Genomic DNA, 16,155 nt, shown 5'->3' with positions numbered 1-16,155 from the left:
CAAATTGGCAATGCTTTGCCAGCAACATCTCCTTCATCGTTTAGCTCAATTGTCTCCTTCACAATGGCAGGGATAAGATTATATGCAATGATCAACACTCCGCATTTCACAAGTTGGCCAAAGACCCCACATTGAATTTTGTAGGCGGAATCGGAATTAAAGTGAATGTTGCTCGTAGCCTTATGAGTGTGCCGAACAGTGGTGAGGGTTGGCCAAACCTGAACTTAGCATTCTGGTTTCGAACTTAACTAACTTGCTTGTATGATCAAGGTTTTCGTGTTTGATCAATCCATCAAGTTTATCCGGATCAAGTTATGTTCATTTAAGTTAAATATAACCTAGTTTTTTTTTTATTTTATATACTAGGGTGTTTGGTGTTCTAAAGTAAAAAAAAAGTGCTTGGATTTCCTTGTTATGTGAGATGAAATGGTGATAAGTTACACAATTGTAACTTATGACTTCTCCTTATAAATTAAGGAGGTAAAAATAAGAAATCCCATACACCCCCTTGTCCCAAGTAAAAGATAATGTCATGTAAACTGTGATATTAAAGAACACTTGTATTCAGAGAGTTTTATAAGGATTAAATGAGTTCTTGAAAGTTGAAATGAATGTCAAAGTGATAGTATAGAACTGAAAATGAATGTCAAATAACAGTTATTGCATCAAATCTGAAATTGTAACAGCCCTAGATAGTTAAATTAGAAGTAAATTGTAGTTCTTGCTTCATGAATTATCAATCATACTAAATTACAACTCAAAGTAATTGGCCTATCAGGGCAGGAGGTTAAAATGAGTCAGATAAATAAAGTCTTTTTTGAATTTGGAGGATATATGCCAACCCAGGACACATTTTATTTGTAGAGGAATTAATTAACTGCTAGACACAAAGTTTCAGAAGTTAGGTGCAAGTGAGTTTCTAGACCAGTTTTCAAAGTTCAAGTTCTAATTATTCAAGTTGACTATGTGGTGATACAATCTGCTAAACCTTATTTGGCTACTCCAAAAGCAACCGTTCAAGGACATTATTTCTTTACGAAGGAGATACAATAGCTCCATTTTTAAGCTCATAGTGTTACTAGCAACTTAAACAACAAATTTTGATAGCTTTAGGGGGTGCTTGGCCAAACTTTTTTAGCAAAAGCTTAAAGCTATTTTTACTTGTTTGGTTTAGATTTTTTAGCTTAGGCTTATAAACTTATAAAAGCTAATTTGTATAAGCTTATTTAAAAATAATTTTTTAGCTTATTTGAAAAAGCTTATTTATTTAAAGGGGTAAATTACTCATTCGCCATCAAACAGTGATAAATTAATAATATTGAAGTAACTTATTACTAAAACAAATTAAAAATGATAGATTTAATAACTAATTAAGAGGTAGGATAAACTTATAGAATATAAACTAATACAAACACTTAAAAAAACTTATCAAATGATATAAAATGAACTATAAGCTTCAAAAAGATAGAAACATAAGCACAAAAATATAAAAAACCTAGTCAACCAAAACTTCAATGATTTGTTCCTAATCCAAGATACATAAAATACAATTTCGTGAAAAACTACCATGTCACTTCAAATAAATTGAGATGGACTATTGCCTTTGATGATTGGAGTGTTAAAATCGTTAAACTTGGGTTGTACCTGTACATATATATTTAACTCACAAATCCACAAATGGGATTAGAACATCTCATTCATTGAAATACAATACAAGCATGCACGTTAATGTAAAACAACACAATAAAAAGCTATATCACCATCACCTTCTTTCATGATAACAATAAAAAAACATTTTAAAGCATCAAAACCCAACTAGACAATAATGAAGCTGTGTCTTTGAGAAGACTCCAATCATATGATAAAATCCAGCCTAAACAGCCAAGATACTTCAAAATTTTACTTTGGCTGTTTGGTACAAATTTTACCAAATGAGTGCAAGTCTCCCCACTACACAGCTCCAATTTCTTCATAATAGATTGGAAGTTGCAAAACGTCATTATTGAAAACACAAAAGATAAATTTGACAGTGAATATTTTGAAACAAAATAGTAGGTTGCAAAGATTATAGAAAACAACTAACATGGCTAACATAAAAAAACCAGATATCAATTACACTATGAAACAATTTTAAGCTCAGAATAATGCACAACATTTCATAGACAAAGTCTCATAAGTCCAGACATATATAATTGCATACTCATCATTGCACATGAATAAAATAAATAATAAAAAAAACTAATCTCAGAGTTAAATCCATAAAAATGGAAATCACGCAGACAATCAACATGGCATCATTTCAGACCGCCCGTCTACTGAATCTCATCATCGAAAAACCTAATAAAAATCTACAAAAAAATGTTTAAAAAATTCAAACTAAATAATATATCAATTTTAATATGCAAAAAAAAAAAATTTAAGCATCAGAAAACATTTGAGAGATAGTTTTCTACATAATATAATCAGTGTGTAGTATAAAATGTTAATATTGCATCATTTGCTTTCCTTAGTTAAGAAAACAAAAACTGATTCAGTAAAAAAAATATGGCCTCAGATAATAAGCGGAGTTTAGAATCACCACGGTTAAATCAGAGTGTTAAGCATAAAACTGATTTATCGTCATCTGCCATTTTACAAATAATAATAATAATATTCAAAACCATAACAATATATAGGAAGGACCATTTGACACTAAAGCAATCGGTAAAAATGCAATGCGTTGGTAAGCCTTACTGTAATTAACTATATGCATCAGTTATATCTCCTGGAATAATATACAATTCATAACCAAGAGAGGGTAAAACAGATGCAAGTATTAAAAATAAAAAACCGAATGAACTGAACTAGCACAAAAAATATTACTTGAACAATGAAGAAGAGCTTATTGTAATGGAGAAGAAGAGTGAAGCGTGACAATAAATAGGGTATGCAGTAGCTAGGGTTTGCATAATATTAGTCGGCTGGCTTCGTTACAAACTTAATATTAATATGGGCCTTACAAAAGGTGGTTTTCATGTTTTAGTGAAGCCCAATTATGGGTCCATTTTTGGTTTTATATTTGGGTTATAAGTGTTTGGGTGTAACCGAAAGTTAGACCACACCATTTGTTAATAAATTTGGGTTTGAAACTTTTGATATGTAAATTTAATAAGAAATATTTTTAAGTTTACTAGAAGAGTGTCAGCGGGAAACTAGAAACACGTATTTTGATAATCATGTAACAAATTTTTGGGTGTTCATTATTTTGTTTGAAACTACGAGACGGTTCACCAATTTGGTTTCACGGTTGAAACCGGAGCTGACCGTACATATTGAAATGCTGATTATTTACTTATTTAGTATGAGATATAATATATATTAGGCATAGTTAAAATATAATTAACCAAAGTTTTATTTAATACGAGCAAACTCGTCTATTACAACTTTAATTTAATCAAATTTCCAGTATGGTTTTTTATAATCTTTGTTCTTGTTATGATTTCGCGTTCTATTTATTCTAATAAGGTTTTTTATTTATATGACCAAAGTTATATTTGTTCATGGTATGATTCTCTTATAATGTATTATTTGATGATTAGCTTGAAGTGAAGATATATGCAGATTAATAATTTTTGTTTTAAATTTTTAAACTTAATTTTTTTTATCAAAGTACAAACTAAATCAGAACCTAATCATTGGTAATGGTTCGGTTTAGTTGGGTTTTATTTAGAAACAGTTTAGTTTTGGTTTTTGACGACAAAAAAAACATGTAAAGTGGACTCATTGTTTAATTAATAAACCATCAAAAGCAAACCGGACATACTTTTGCATAATTTTTTTTACTTCGAAAACTATAGCAATATGATAATCAAATTAAAGATAATAAAATGCTCGATTTTATGATGCCATTTATTTTAAAAAAATATTAACGTACGAAAAAGTTATGACCGTTTAAAAACCGTGGGGTAGTTGGGTTAAAAATGAAAATAAAATAATATATATGTAAAAGACCATGGACCAATTGTGTAATTTTAAGGGATGAAACTTGTAATTATTTTGAAGACATTGCAAATACATGTGAGATTTGATGTTATAATGACATTTGTGCCCCTTAATAATGTTGTACCTCATACATATTTGGTTGTAAATCCTTTAATCCAAACGTCTTAATTTACCCGCATTATATATAGTATTGATAGTTATAGTTCAATTACTAGGTATCTCCACTCTGGTGGGGTGATTAAGGAGGTTTTCCTTGAGGGGTTTTTTCTTGTGGGTGACGGGGATTCGAGTCTCACTAGAGGTGAAAATTTGTCAAAAGTAACATTTAGAGATCTCTTAGATGTTTGTTGATTAAAAAAATAATAAAGGTAAAATAAAAAGTACAGTTTAGTTCCAGGGTTTAGCTCATTCTCTTCCGGGTATATTACACTTAATCGAGATTTGTTCATGTAGGTCGGTTTGCTGGCAATATTTTCATTTGGTTATGTTTTAGTCGTGTTCGGTGGTTCATGGTCCTTGTGAATGTGACCACATTTTGGTACTTCAATCATGCTTCGGTCTAACTTTGTTTTGCAAATTCTAGTAATTAGAATTTAATACATTGATGGTTTGTGTTATGTCTATAACCTGAGGATTTTGTTAACTGGTTCTTCCCCTTTTTAGCTTTAGTATTCTAGATTTGGAGAGGGTATCATCTGCCAAATGCAAAATCTATTGATCATCGGAAATAGTTCTATATGTGAAGATAAAAAACTATATTGGAGAGACTAGTGTCACTGAAGAAACACTAACCGGACCCCGGACAGATTACTGGTAACCTGGGGGTTGGATAGCTGTTTCCCACGAGGGGTTAGACCCTTGGAAGATGGTTCTTCTGATAACCTGCAAAACAGACACCGTGAGCTCGTCACTGAGAAGGGGGGGGGTTCCTCCTTGTGACCACCCTCCGGCGTGAGAATCAGACTAGATTGCTCTTTAAATATAAAAGTATATTAAGAGATTGCTAGAGCAGATATCAGGTATAATATGATGATAATGTAGTAAGATATGTTTCGTTTAGATGATCATACCATTTGGGGTATTTATAGCCGAAGGTAGGTCAAGGAGGTATGGCCGGCTGCAACAGTGTTCCTGTTCATCAACAGTAGCCTACGCACGTGTCCTGCTGGCAGTTGGTGGGTAGGCAGCGGCTGATAGTGACCAGGCCTGCTGTATACTATTCCCTTTCCACCAACTGCCGGCTACGCACGTGGTATGACAGTAGTTGGTGAGTAGGCAGCGGCTAATAGTGATACAGTACAGGAGCATGCTGCTCGCCATACTGTATCAGTGAGCTGTCGTATCTCTGATCAGATCTTTCGCCCATACCTCGTCAGGTACAGTAAAAGGTCCTTCAGTATACAGACTGGCTTATTTGGGCGGGAGTATTCCCCCTCCCGCCTCTGTGCGGGATTGCTCCCGGCTTTGCTCATTCCCTCAGGTGACACTGAATGATCGAGAGCTAAGTACCTAGTGCGTGTAGCCATGCTGCGCGGGTGGCCTTCCCTCATGGCTTGTATCCGAGGCTGCGGGAACAGGCGGAGTCCTTCACCATGGGAGGCATTTCCTGCGGGAACAGCTTGCGTACTGCGCGTAAGGACGTCACGTCTCTGAGCATGGTTGGTCCTGCGGATCCAGTTGGTTTCTGCGCAGACGTCCCTGTTTAAGGTGAGTCTTGCGGGACCAAATGGGCTCTGCTGGGACCTACCTCTTCAAGTCCCCCCAGTCCAATGTTCTTCTCATGCGTGTTTAATAAAGTGAGGTGAACTTTTGGACTTGAGCAAAGGGTTTTGAAAAGGGTTTTGTAAGGTTTTCCATGGGGATTCTTTCCGCGGAAGTCCTTGTCACTTGCAGAAATGCCCGAGTTTCCTGCTTGGTCTTTGGGTATGATGCGGGTAGGTCTGTAACCTCCTCGCAAGTCAGGAGCATTGAGTCCCAGTTGTATGGATTTTCCATGAGGTTTTGGTACTTTTGAACATAGTGATCAATTATGTTAAGACCACCAATTCCATCCTGGAGCTTCAAACAACGTAGTTCTCGACGTTCCCGCTATGCGGGGATGTTATTTCCGTTTCCGCAAGCATTGCCCAGAAGATCCTTCTTGGTTTCAATTCCCAGCGGAGCGCTAGGTATGTGAAGGGTTTTGCCTTGACACTGTACATGCGCTCGTCTTACGGTTACTTTACTTCCAAGGTATTCCTGGCGTCAATTCCCTGCGGGTGCTAGGTATGTGAAGGGTTTTGCCTTTACACTGTACCCGCACCCGTCTTATAGTTACTTGGTTGCCGAGGAATACTTGGCTTCAATTCCCTGCGGGTGCTAGGTATGTGAAGGGTTTTGCCTTAACACTGTACCCGCGGCCGTCTTACGGTTACTTGTTCGCCAAGATTTTCTTGGCTTCAATTCCCTGCGGGTGCTAGGTATGTGAAGGGTTTTGCCTTAACACTGTACCCGCATCCGTCTTACGGTTACTTGTTTGCCAAGGTTTATTTGGCTTCAATTCCCTGCGGGTGCTAGGTATGTGAAGGGTTTTGCCTTTACACTGTACCCGCATCCGTCTTACGGTTACTTGTTTGCCAAGGTTTATTTGGCTTCAATTCCCTGCGGGTGCTAGGTATGTGAAGGGTTTTGCCTTTACACTGTACCCGCATCCGTCTTACGGTTACTTGTTTGCCAAGGTTTATTTGGCTTCAATTCCCTGCGGGTGCTAGGTATGTGAAGGGTTTTGCCTTAACACTGTACCCGCACCCGGCTTATGGTTACTTGTTTGCCAAGGTTTATTTGGCTTCAATTCCCTGCTGGTGCTAGGTATGTGAAGGGTTTTGCCTTAACACTGTACCCGCACCCGGCTTATGGTTACTTGTTTGCCAAGGTAAGGGGTATTTTCCCGCTTTTTAATATTTTCGAATTTTGAATTTTGAAATTCGAAGAGTTGGTGAAAAGATAAGAATAGTCCAAACCTCTGAAACGTCGTGCGACGGTTTCTTCTGACTGTCAGGACGTGCAGGAAGTTATGGTGACGTGACAGAACATGGTCATTCCAGACGCTTTTCCTGGCGCGTGGGCACGATTTTTCGGGCGCGTGGCCGTGAAATTACTGGCACACGTCCTGTCAACAGCTGTTGCCAGCCTGCTTTTTGCCACGTGTCATAGTTTCATTGCACCTTCGATTTCTCTCTCCTCCTCATTAAATTCACCGCATTAATTGCGATTAGTATATAAAGGGGGAGATGCCTCTTTGTAATCCACACTTTCACCTCTCTTCTTCTTCTTCTTAGTGATTTCCGGCAAATACTCCCCTTTTTCAGGCAAGCATTTTCCCGAAATCACTCTTCTTTCTGCAAAAATGTCTTCTCATGATGCTGAAGCTGTAGCCGACGATAGGAGTACTGCTGGCGAGTGCCAGTGTGCTTTACCTGTCGATCAGTACCAGTACATCGTCAGGAAGTTCATGCTCGAGTCTCTCGAGCCTGAGTTTCCTGAATCCCACCAGACTGTGTACGATGCCCCCAGTGGCAAGATCGGGGTATATGCTGCATTCTTTGTTTATGGGAACCTTAGGTTCCCATTGACAAAGTTTGTGTACCGTGTCCTGGAGAGGCACGGGGTGCACCTGACCGAGGTGCATCCGATGGCGATTGCCAAGGTCCGGCACTTCGAGTGGGTGTGTCGGATTCTGGGTATTGAGCCCTACGTGGACCGCCTGATGACCTTCTATACTTGGAGGTGCGTCCAGGGGTGGTACACCCTGACAACCCGTATTAAGGGTTTGAAGATCTGCGTGACCGAGCGCAGTCTCCGATCGTGGAAGCGGGAGTTCTTCTACATCTCTGCCCGCGCCATCCCCATTGCTATGAAGTTCAAGAAGGGTCAAGCGCTTCCGAGCCTTCACGCTTCCAGCTACCAGGAGGCGGAATGATTCGCGAAGATATCCCGGGTCCAATCTCCGGTTTACCGGTTTGCGGAGTCCGGGATGGTGCTGCTGGGGATGAGCCGGGTATGGAAGGATGCGTCCCGGTTTCCCATCCTTCTTGAATACGGTTTGAACTCTATTCCTTATGATATGTCTTGTCTTTCTTGCTGATATTAGTTAATTTTCTAACTGTTTCTTTTTCTTTCAGAGGGGAATAATTTGGAGTCGCTCCTGTTCCCGCGGGAAGCTGACAGTCCCGTGCGGGTGGGCACTCGTGCTCTGGACGACAATGAGTTGCCCATCCTGGAGCAAACGGCGGATAGGTTTGTGGAGGTCTATCCGCCGGGCCAAGAGATCCTGAGCCACCGGAGGCCAGGTAAGGAGATATTCTATCCTGAACCCCTCAATGCTGTACCCGTTGCTGGAAATCCTTACATCCTGTCTTCTGAGGAATCCGCAGATGGTCCTCCCCTTGTGCGGAAGAAGAAGGCTGCTGCCGGCGTGAAGGGGAAGGAGAAGGCCTCCACAGCTGATCCAGTGGTTCTATCTGACTCGGAGTCAGATAGTGAAGAGGTGGCGGGGAAGCCCGGTGGTGAGAAGACCACTGCTCCGGAGGCTACAACCGTTACCTCCGGAGAACCAACGAAGACGACGGTGACCGGTACCAAGAGGCCGGCTCCATCGGGTTCCTCCCCGCCCGTCCGTACGTTCAGGGTCAAGAAAACCCGTAAGTACAATCATAGTTTGTCTTTGTAGATTTATTACTTCATAAATTTAACACTTTCTTCTTTGTGCAGGCGCGGATGTTGACGCATTCCAGGGTGAACCGCAGGGGAGTATCTCCCCACCAATGACGGTAGGCTCGGTCAGCCTTCCTGAGGTGTCGACCCAGGCGCCTGCGCCTGCATCCGCTGGTCCAGTTGCTCATTCCTTTGAGCCAACTGTTCCGGCAGAGATGACGTCACCGCCGGCTGTGAGTGCGATTTTTACAGCATCCTTCACAGAGCCGGCGGTTACTGCTGCTGCTTACAAGGCGGCGACCACGGCGGCGACCACAACGGCGACCACGGCGGCTGCCACCATGCCCGCGCCACCGGCACCGATGGCCGGACCATCAGGTACGCGCAGGGCTTCCCGCCGATCTTTGCCACCTTCCCGTCTGCCTGACCTGTTGGATGGATTTCCTTTAGGTTCAGGTGATGGGTTTGGCGGCTATCGGCCTGTCATTGACCCTACAGGTGCGTAGGGTTCCTTTCTTTTTCCCTTATGTTTTTTATCATCTTTTCCTTACTGCTTTTGTTTCTTTTGCAGTGTCGGATTCCAATGAAGTGTATGTTCCTCGATGGAACATACGCCGAGGAACAACCCTTCGCACACCTGTGGAGTGCGTGGACTGGGCTCGCCACGCTGCTCCTCCGGGTGCGTTGGGGGAAGCCATGGTTAGCTACCAGGAGGGTAGGCTAACTAATGAGCTTCGGGTTCTCCAGGCCCGGATGCAGCCGCGCGTCGAGCTGCTTTGTCGTGAAAACGACAAGTTGAAAGCAGCTGTAGGTTCCTGAACGGATCGAACACGGGATGCCTCTAACAACGCAGGTGCGGAATCCCTGCGTAGGTAGATACGAGTGTAGAGTATGTAGAGATCGAACACACAAGCAATAAACCAACCACGTTATATTGATAACAAACACGTGACCCGAGGTCACCGTTACAGACTATGACACGTAACTCGGTTACTGAAAACTGAAACGAAAACCCTAAACGAACAACCCAAACTGTTTCGTCTGAAACAGTATATAAACACGACAACTTCGCCACAGGCGAAGTTGTCAATAACTTCGCTGATTCAACAAGTTCGCCATAGCGAACTTGTTGACAACTTCGCGCATTACAAAACAACCGTAAACAAAACATAATTACATTACAGACTCGATTACAAATGCTAGACTATGAACTACTGACATACATGTACCAACAGACTCCCCCTTGGCAGTAGCTTCATATCTTGATCTTCAAATCTTGAGTCTTGTAATCTTTACCTCTACGCGTGCGCCCCTTCTCTCACACATACCGACACTACCCTTTGATATTTCCTAGCTTGATCCTTCCAAGCAGGAATGTAGAAGATCTTCTTCTCGTTGAGCACTTTCAAATCATCCTTTGATAGATTAACAAGATGCATCGGGTCGTACACCCGAAGTACTTCTTGTTCATCCTCATCTTCCATTACCGCCTCAGCTGTCTCACAATCCACGTACCACCATTTTAAATCTTTTAGGACGTTCTTGGGCATAACTTTCATCGGTACTTCTTTCAAATGACGGACTGGTTTATACTTCATTACCATCCAAGGTTTGCCGTCAGCCCTCATTCCACGATCTTTGTCTTCTATCAACTTTCCTTTTTGAGGCTTTAGCAGTTCAAACTTTTTGTCTTTAATGGCTTCTTTCCAGACGATCTTCCCAATGATTCTTGCCATATCATCATTACTTCTATTGATCAGCCCCAATCTCGCTAAATCTCTCACCTCACATTCTGGTAAGGAATTCAGAGATCTCAACAATCTCTTAAAGTACTGAATGCCGTCGTACCGTTTGATCACAAATAGTTTCAGCTCTTTGTCGTACAACCAGCATATGATTCCTTTCTTTGACTCTGCATAGCCCTTTATATTATAAGTCTTTCTGAACATCGTTGGCACTGCAGGCTTCTTGGTTTTAACAAACCACTGAGCACAGCCTTCTTTCCAGTTCGGCTGCTCCTCCCATACTGTATCTTCTATCACGCTCTCATCCCCCAATTCTGATCTCTCAACAGCTGGAATCTCATGTTCCACTGAATCATCCACAATCTCACCTTCTTCTAATACATCTTCCACATTAATCTGTTCTCCAATCCTCTCAATCTCATCCATAGGCAACACGTCATCATCATCCATCAACTCGTCGTCCTCCTCCTCATCCAACTCCTTCAACGCATCAATAACGTCTTCAACATCAGCGTCGTCATCCACAACTACAACATCATCACTAGCTGCATTTGTAGACTCCCCCTCAGTTGTGGAAGCTCCAAGAGCCTGAGAGGTTCTTGGCAGCTCATCACCTGCACCTGAAGGTGCATTGGGATCATCGTCATGATCTTCTCGTCTTTTCGTTCTCAACTCATCGCCCCTACACGTCTTCTCCCCCTGAGATGCCAAGTAATCCTTGAAGGCATCTATTATTCGTCCATGTTCTACCAGGAGGGCAGCTTGTAGTCGATTGGATTCCACTAGGCGGTCAATAGTCTTTGACTGTTCAGCAACAATCCGCTCTAGCGAAAGAATCCTCTCGGTATCTGAAGTAGGCAATGGAGTTGGTGGAACATCAGCAGAAGTGACCGCAGGTGGTACACTTGGTAATCCTGCAGTAGAGGTGATTGTCGACTCCACAAACCGTGCAACTACCACCGGTGGATTAAGCGGTTGAGGTGGTAGGGACACAATTGTTGGTGCCGACGTCTCGATCGCTGAAACCTGTGCAGTAGTAGGAATAAGAGACATACCAGATAAGGCAGGTGGAGCAAAACGTACTAGTCTTGAAGATTCTCCAGCTCCCGAACCTATCCCTCTCTGTTCTCTTCTTGAGCGTCTTAGCACAATCTGTACTGCCTCCTCTTCATCCACTTCATCCTCATCCTCCCCCACAGTTCTCGGCCTCTTTCCCGTAGTCCGTTCACGAGACACCATAAGTCTTCTTGCCTCAGCAAACGTCTCGTCTAGATCAGAGTCAGCTACCGAAGTAGCTGCTCTGGTAACATCCATAAACTGAGGACCCGAGACATCCATATCAAACAAACCATGTCCACTAAAAGCAGCATCTAGATCAACGTTTTCAGCAGTGGACACAGCCTGAGATATAGTAGCTGGCACAGCAGCAGAAGATACAACAGGCGCAGCTGATACAGCATGAGGTGCTGCCGCCTGATGTGGTTGCGGATCCCTGAACTCGTCCCCTCCTGCAGGAACATACTCCGGGTTAATGAGATACCCGAAAAGTGGAGTATGCCTGGGACGCCGCTCAGGGTTGCTTCGAGTGCTCGACGTTCTGCACTGAGCAAAGATACGTTTTGATACGCACTCAACGTATCTGATAGGGCGTCTTTGCGGTACAGACGGAGCGACATGATTGATAATCATTTGTAGGAACCGAGGATACATAATAAAACGCTCGCGCGCCGTCGCCCGTCTCTGACGATCAATCTCGTAAAAGATTAGCTGACTAAACGAATATCTGCGGTTGTAAGTCAGCGCAATCATAGCCGATTGCATCGTCGCACCCATCCCATCTGTTCCTGCCTTTCTGCCGGACATGCATACTATCAACACATGCATCAAAAAGCGCCATTGATCCAGCAGAAAGCCTTTCCTCCTCTGCGAGTCCCCCAGCGGACCCGAATAACCCATCCTTAAGTAAGCTCCGTCACGGAAAGGAGCTACGAATTCCGTTGGGTCGTCTCTCGTTTCATCACCGAACTGCAGAGCCAACCGTATGTCTTCCGAGGAAAACTGTATGTCTTGACCATTGACAGTTGCTCGCATCACTGGAGGCTCAGGTCTGCAATCATAATACACCGTCTGCCAGAAATCTTGAATGTTGGGCAGAGATATGGGTAGTGTATTAGTGATCGCGTGAAAAAATCGAGATCGTTGGAGAAATGTGATAATCTCCCTATAGTCTTCAACGCCTCGTGCGTCTGGATCCAAAGTGATGTATTGGTTATGGGCTGGGAAGAATTGTCGTTGCTCATCACCATCATCACCTCCAGTACCTCCAACAGCAGCCATGTCTGCACAAAACAAATCAAGTTAGAGACCATATAATCATCTCACAAGTTCGCTGTGAACCATATGCGAAGTTGTGATGTACAGGCGAATTTAAAGTTGAGGCGAAGTTGGGAACAACTTCGCTTCATCTGTAAGTTCGTCTATAAACTTATAAAAAAGTTGAAATAGGCGAAGTTGTGTTCAAGGCGAAGTTATGGATAACTTCGCCATAGGCGAAATTAAGCTTAAGCGAAGTTGTGGATAACTTCGCTGAAGGCGAACTTAAGCCACTGGCGAAGTTGAGAATAACTTCGCGTAAACCTTAACTTCGCCTGAATCTGAAACGGCGACTGTTCAGATTCAAACAAGGTTTATCCGATGTTTCGGACCGATTTAACGATCTAACAATGAAGTCCAACATATTTCAATGGTGTTAGGACGAAAAGGTCGTCCATGAACACGTAACGTGAGGTCGGAAAACTTGGTTTCTAAGGTTCGACGACCCGAGGTCTCGAACCGGGTAAAACTATAACGAGAAAGATAGGATGTTATTGACTACACATACCACTAGTATAGTAGAAACAAGGAACACAAGATCGAAATCGAAAGTGAATAACAAGATCCGGATGTATTGGTTTTGAGAACAAGTTCGCCGGTAATTCGAAAAAAGTGATACAGTAACTGTTTACAATCCCTTATATAGGGCAGAGTTGGTTCAGGCGAAGTTACGCTGAACTTCGCCAAGGCGAAGTTAAGCACAACTTCGCCGAATTCAACAACTTCGCCCGTAATTTTCAAAATCAGCCCTTTAAGTTTGAATAATCCTGAATTTAACCTTAGAAATTACCAAAAAGAGTTAAACAAATATGATCAAGATCTAGTAACCAACAATGAAATGATATAACTACAAAAAACAAAAAAAATCTTAGAAAAAATTTTAACGAAATAAGGGATCAAATTTCAGTCTAGTCAGGGACCACTACGTTTTAGAAAAGATCCTAACAGGAATCATACTAACGATGTGACTGTCACTTAGATCCGTGTTTGGCTGTATTATGACATAGAGACACAGGTTGTAAGCATGTAAATAACGTAAATGGTTTTCATCGTTTCTGTGATACGGATTAAGGTTCAGTTAAGCTCAAAAGTTTAAGATGGCAACATCTCAGAGATAATGATGTCTTCTATCTATTCTCAAAGCGTATTTGGCTATACCCAAGTCACCCCGAATTGACTTCGACCCATAATGTCTGATTAACTTGTATATACTCGTTGACTGCTTCCCGTTCTTTTCTTACTCCAGACATGAGAAGTCTTGATTGTTACTATGTCTCATAAGTACTAAAGATATACACACATTTTTTTTTTTTTTTTTTTTTTTTTTTTTTTTTTTTAAAGCAATCATTCTTATTGACTTCGGAGTATTAAACTACTGCAAGTCCCGAATCTGGATCACTGTAGTGTCTTGAAATGTTTTCTTCACGGGAATCAGATCACTCAGGGGCTCGTGTATGACTGGGTAGTCGCTTTTCTGCCTATCATTCAGAAAGATATGTGTGAAGACATTCAAAACTCTTAAGGAGTTTCCACGTAAATTCGAGTAGTTTAAGTTAGTATCACATACACTTTTACGCACCATAAAAATTACCACGACATACAATGACTGTTCTAAAGCCTTTTAAGCCTAATAACTTCACTAGTTAAGCACACACGATCAGTATATATATCATTTTCCAAGGTTGGATCAATTTTCTGTTAAACACAGCATAGAACTTCATACGAAGTAACAGACTTGAAAATTAATTTCATTTCCCTTAAAAAAAACTTTAAATTCTATCGCCCCAATCACGTCAAAGTCGTCAGGTAAACGGCTATCCTGAAGATCCAATGGATCAACTGGACCGACCACATACAAGTATGTGTCCTTCTTACTAAGTATGACCGACTAATTTTCAGCAACTGAAAGAACACACGTCATAGCTGCACCGGTCACTTTCAGTCTTCCGGTTAATGGCTATCCTCATTCTCTAAGTTGAAACGAGGACCAAAACATATCCTAGGATATGTCCATCAAACTGAGGTAACCGACTAATTTTAAGCAAAAATGACCCACGTTTTTTTTTTTTTTTTTTTTTTAATCAAAGACATGGTTACTCGGGATTGATCATCCCGTTTAGCTCAATTAGGTTTTGAAATCTGGATTTATCAAACGCTTTTGTAAACAAGTCAGCAAAATTTTCAAGTGTATCAACTTTTTCGATCTTTATTAGTTTCTTCTCAGCACAATCCCGTATGAAGTGATGACGAATGTCAATATGCTTAGTTTTACTGTGCTTCACGGGATTGTTAATTACTGAGATGGCGGCAGTGTTATCAATTAAAATAGGAGTAAGTAAGAAATTCAGACCATAGTCGCGCAATTGTTGCTGAATCCACAAAACCTGAGAGCAGCAGTTGGATGCTGCCATGTATTCAGCTTCGCATGTTGAAATTGCAACTGATGTCTGTTTCTTGCACTGCCAGGAAACTAATCTTCCTCCAAGAAACTGACAGCCTCCTGTTGTTGACTTCCGACTCTGATTACAGCCACCATAATCAGAATCTGTATACGCCACCAGTTCAACGTCTCCTCCCTTTGGGTACCACAACCCTAGTTTCGGCTTGCCCTTAAGATACCGCAAAATCCTCTTCACACCTTTCATGTGAGATTCCTTTGGGTTTGCCTGAAAACGAGCACAAAGACAAACAGAAAACATTATATCGGGCCTAGAAGCAGTTAAATACATTAATGAACCTATTATCGCCCGATACAGAGTAGGGTCCACATCTGCATCACCATCTGATTCAGCGCCCAATTTGTGATTGACGCAGATTGGGGTGTCATATGGAGAACTGTCCTCCATCTTGAATCTCTTCAGCACATCATGAACATACTTTGTTTGATGAATGAACATCCCATCCTTCTTCTGATCAACCTGCAATCCTAGAAAGAAGGTTAGTTCACCCATAGCACTCATCTCGAATCGTTTCTTCATGACAGCCTCAAAATCCTGACACATGGATACTCTTGATGCAGCAAAAATGATATCATCCACGTAGACTTGAACCAGTAAGAAGTCACATCCTTCTCTCTTCACAAACAGCGTACTGTCAATCAATCCCCTTTCAAAACCATTTTCCAGCAAGTAGTCCGATAACGTTGAATACCAGGCACGAGGTGCCTGATGTAACCCATATAACGCCTTGCTCAACCTGTATACGTGATCCGGAAAGTCTGGGTCAGGAAAACCCGGAGGTTGCTCAACAAACACAACCTCATCAACTTTCCCGTTAAGAAACGCGCTCTTCACATCCAACTGAAACACCTTCATCTTTTTAGATGCAGCAAACGCCAAAAACAATCGAATCGCTTCTAACCGGG

General features: G+C 41.6%; 2 non-coding genes across 2 annotated transcripts; both read right to left on the bottom strand.

Annotated features, from left to right (window-relative positions):
- Positions 1-2,416: 2,416 nt before the first annotated feature.
- On the bottom strand, positions 2,417-2,505 carry LOC143569976 (small nucleolar RNA R16). Its single transcript, XR_013141836.1, has one exon. It is a non-coding gene; the product is annotated as a small nucleolar RNA R16 (small nucleolar RNA).
- A 38-nt stretch (positions 2,506-2,543) lies between these two features.
- Positions 2,544-2,631, bottom strand: LOC143569975 (small nucleolar RNA R16). The gene has a single exon (XR_013141835.1). It is a non-coding gene; the product is annotated as a small nucleolar RNA R16 (small nucleolar RNA).
- Between the last annotated feature and the right edge of the window lie 13,524 nt (positions 2,632-16,155).

The sequence above is a fragment of the Bidens hawaiensis genome, unplaced genomic scaffold, assembly GCF_021521415.1.
Source record: "Bidens hawaiensis isolate Kalapana, Puna unplaced genomic scaffold, B.hawaiensis_p1.1 tig00024809_1, whole genome shotgun sequence".
In the NCBI taxonomy this organism is placed as follows: Eukaryota; Viridiplantae; Streptophyta; class Magnoliopsida; order Asterales; family Asteraceae; genus Bidens; species Bidens hawaiensis.
This window is presented reverse-complemented; position numbering and strand designations above follow the sequence as displayed.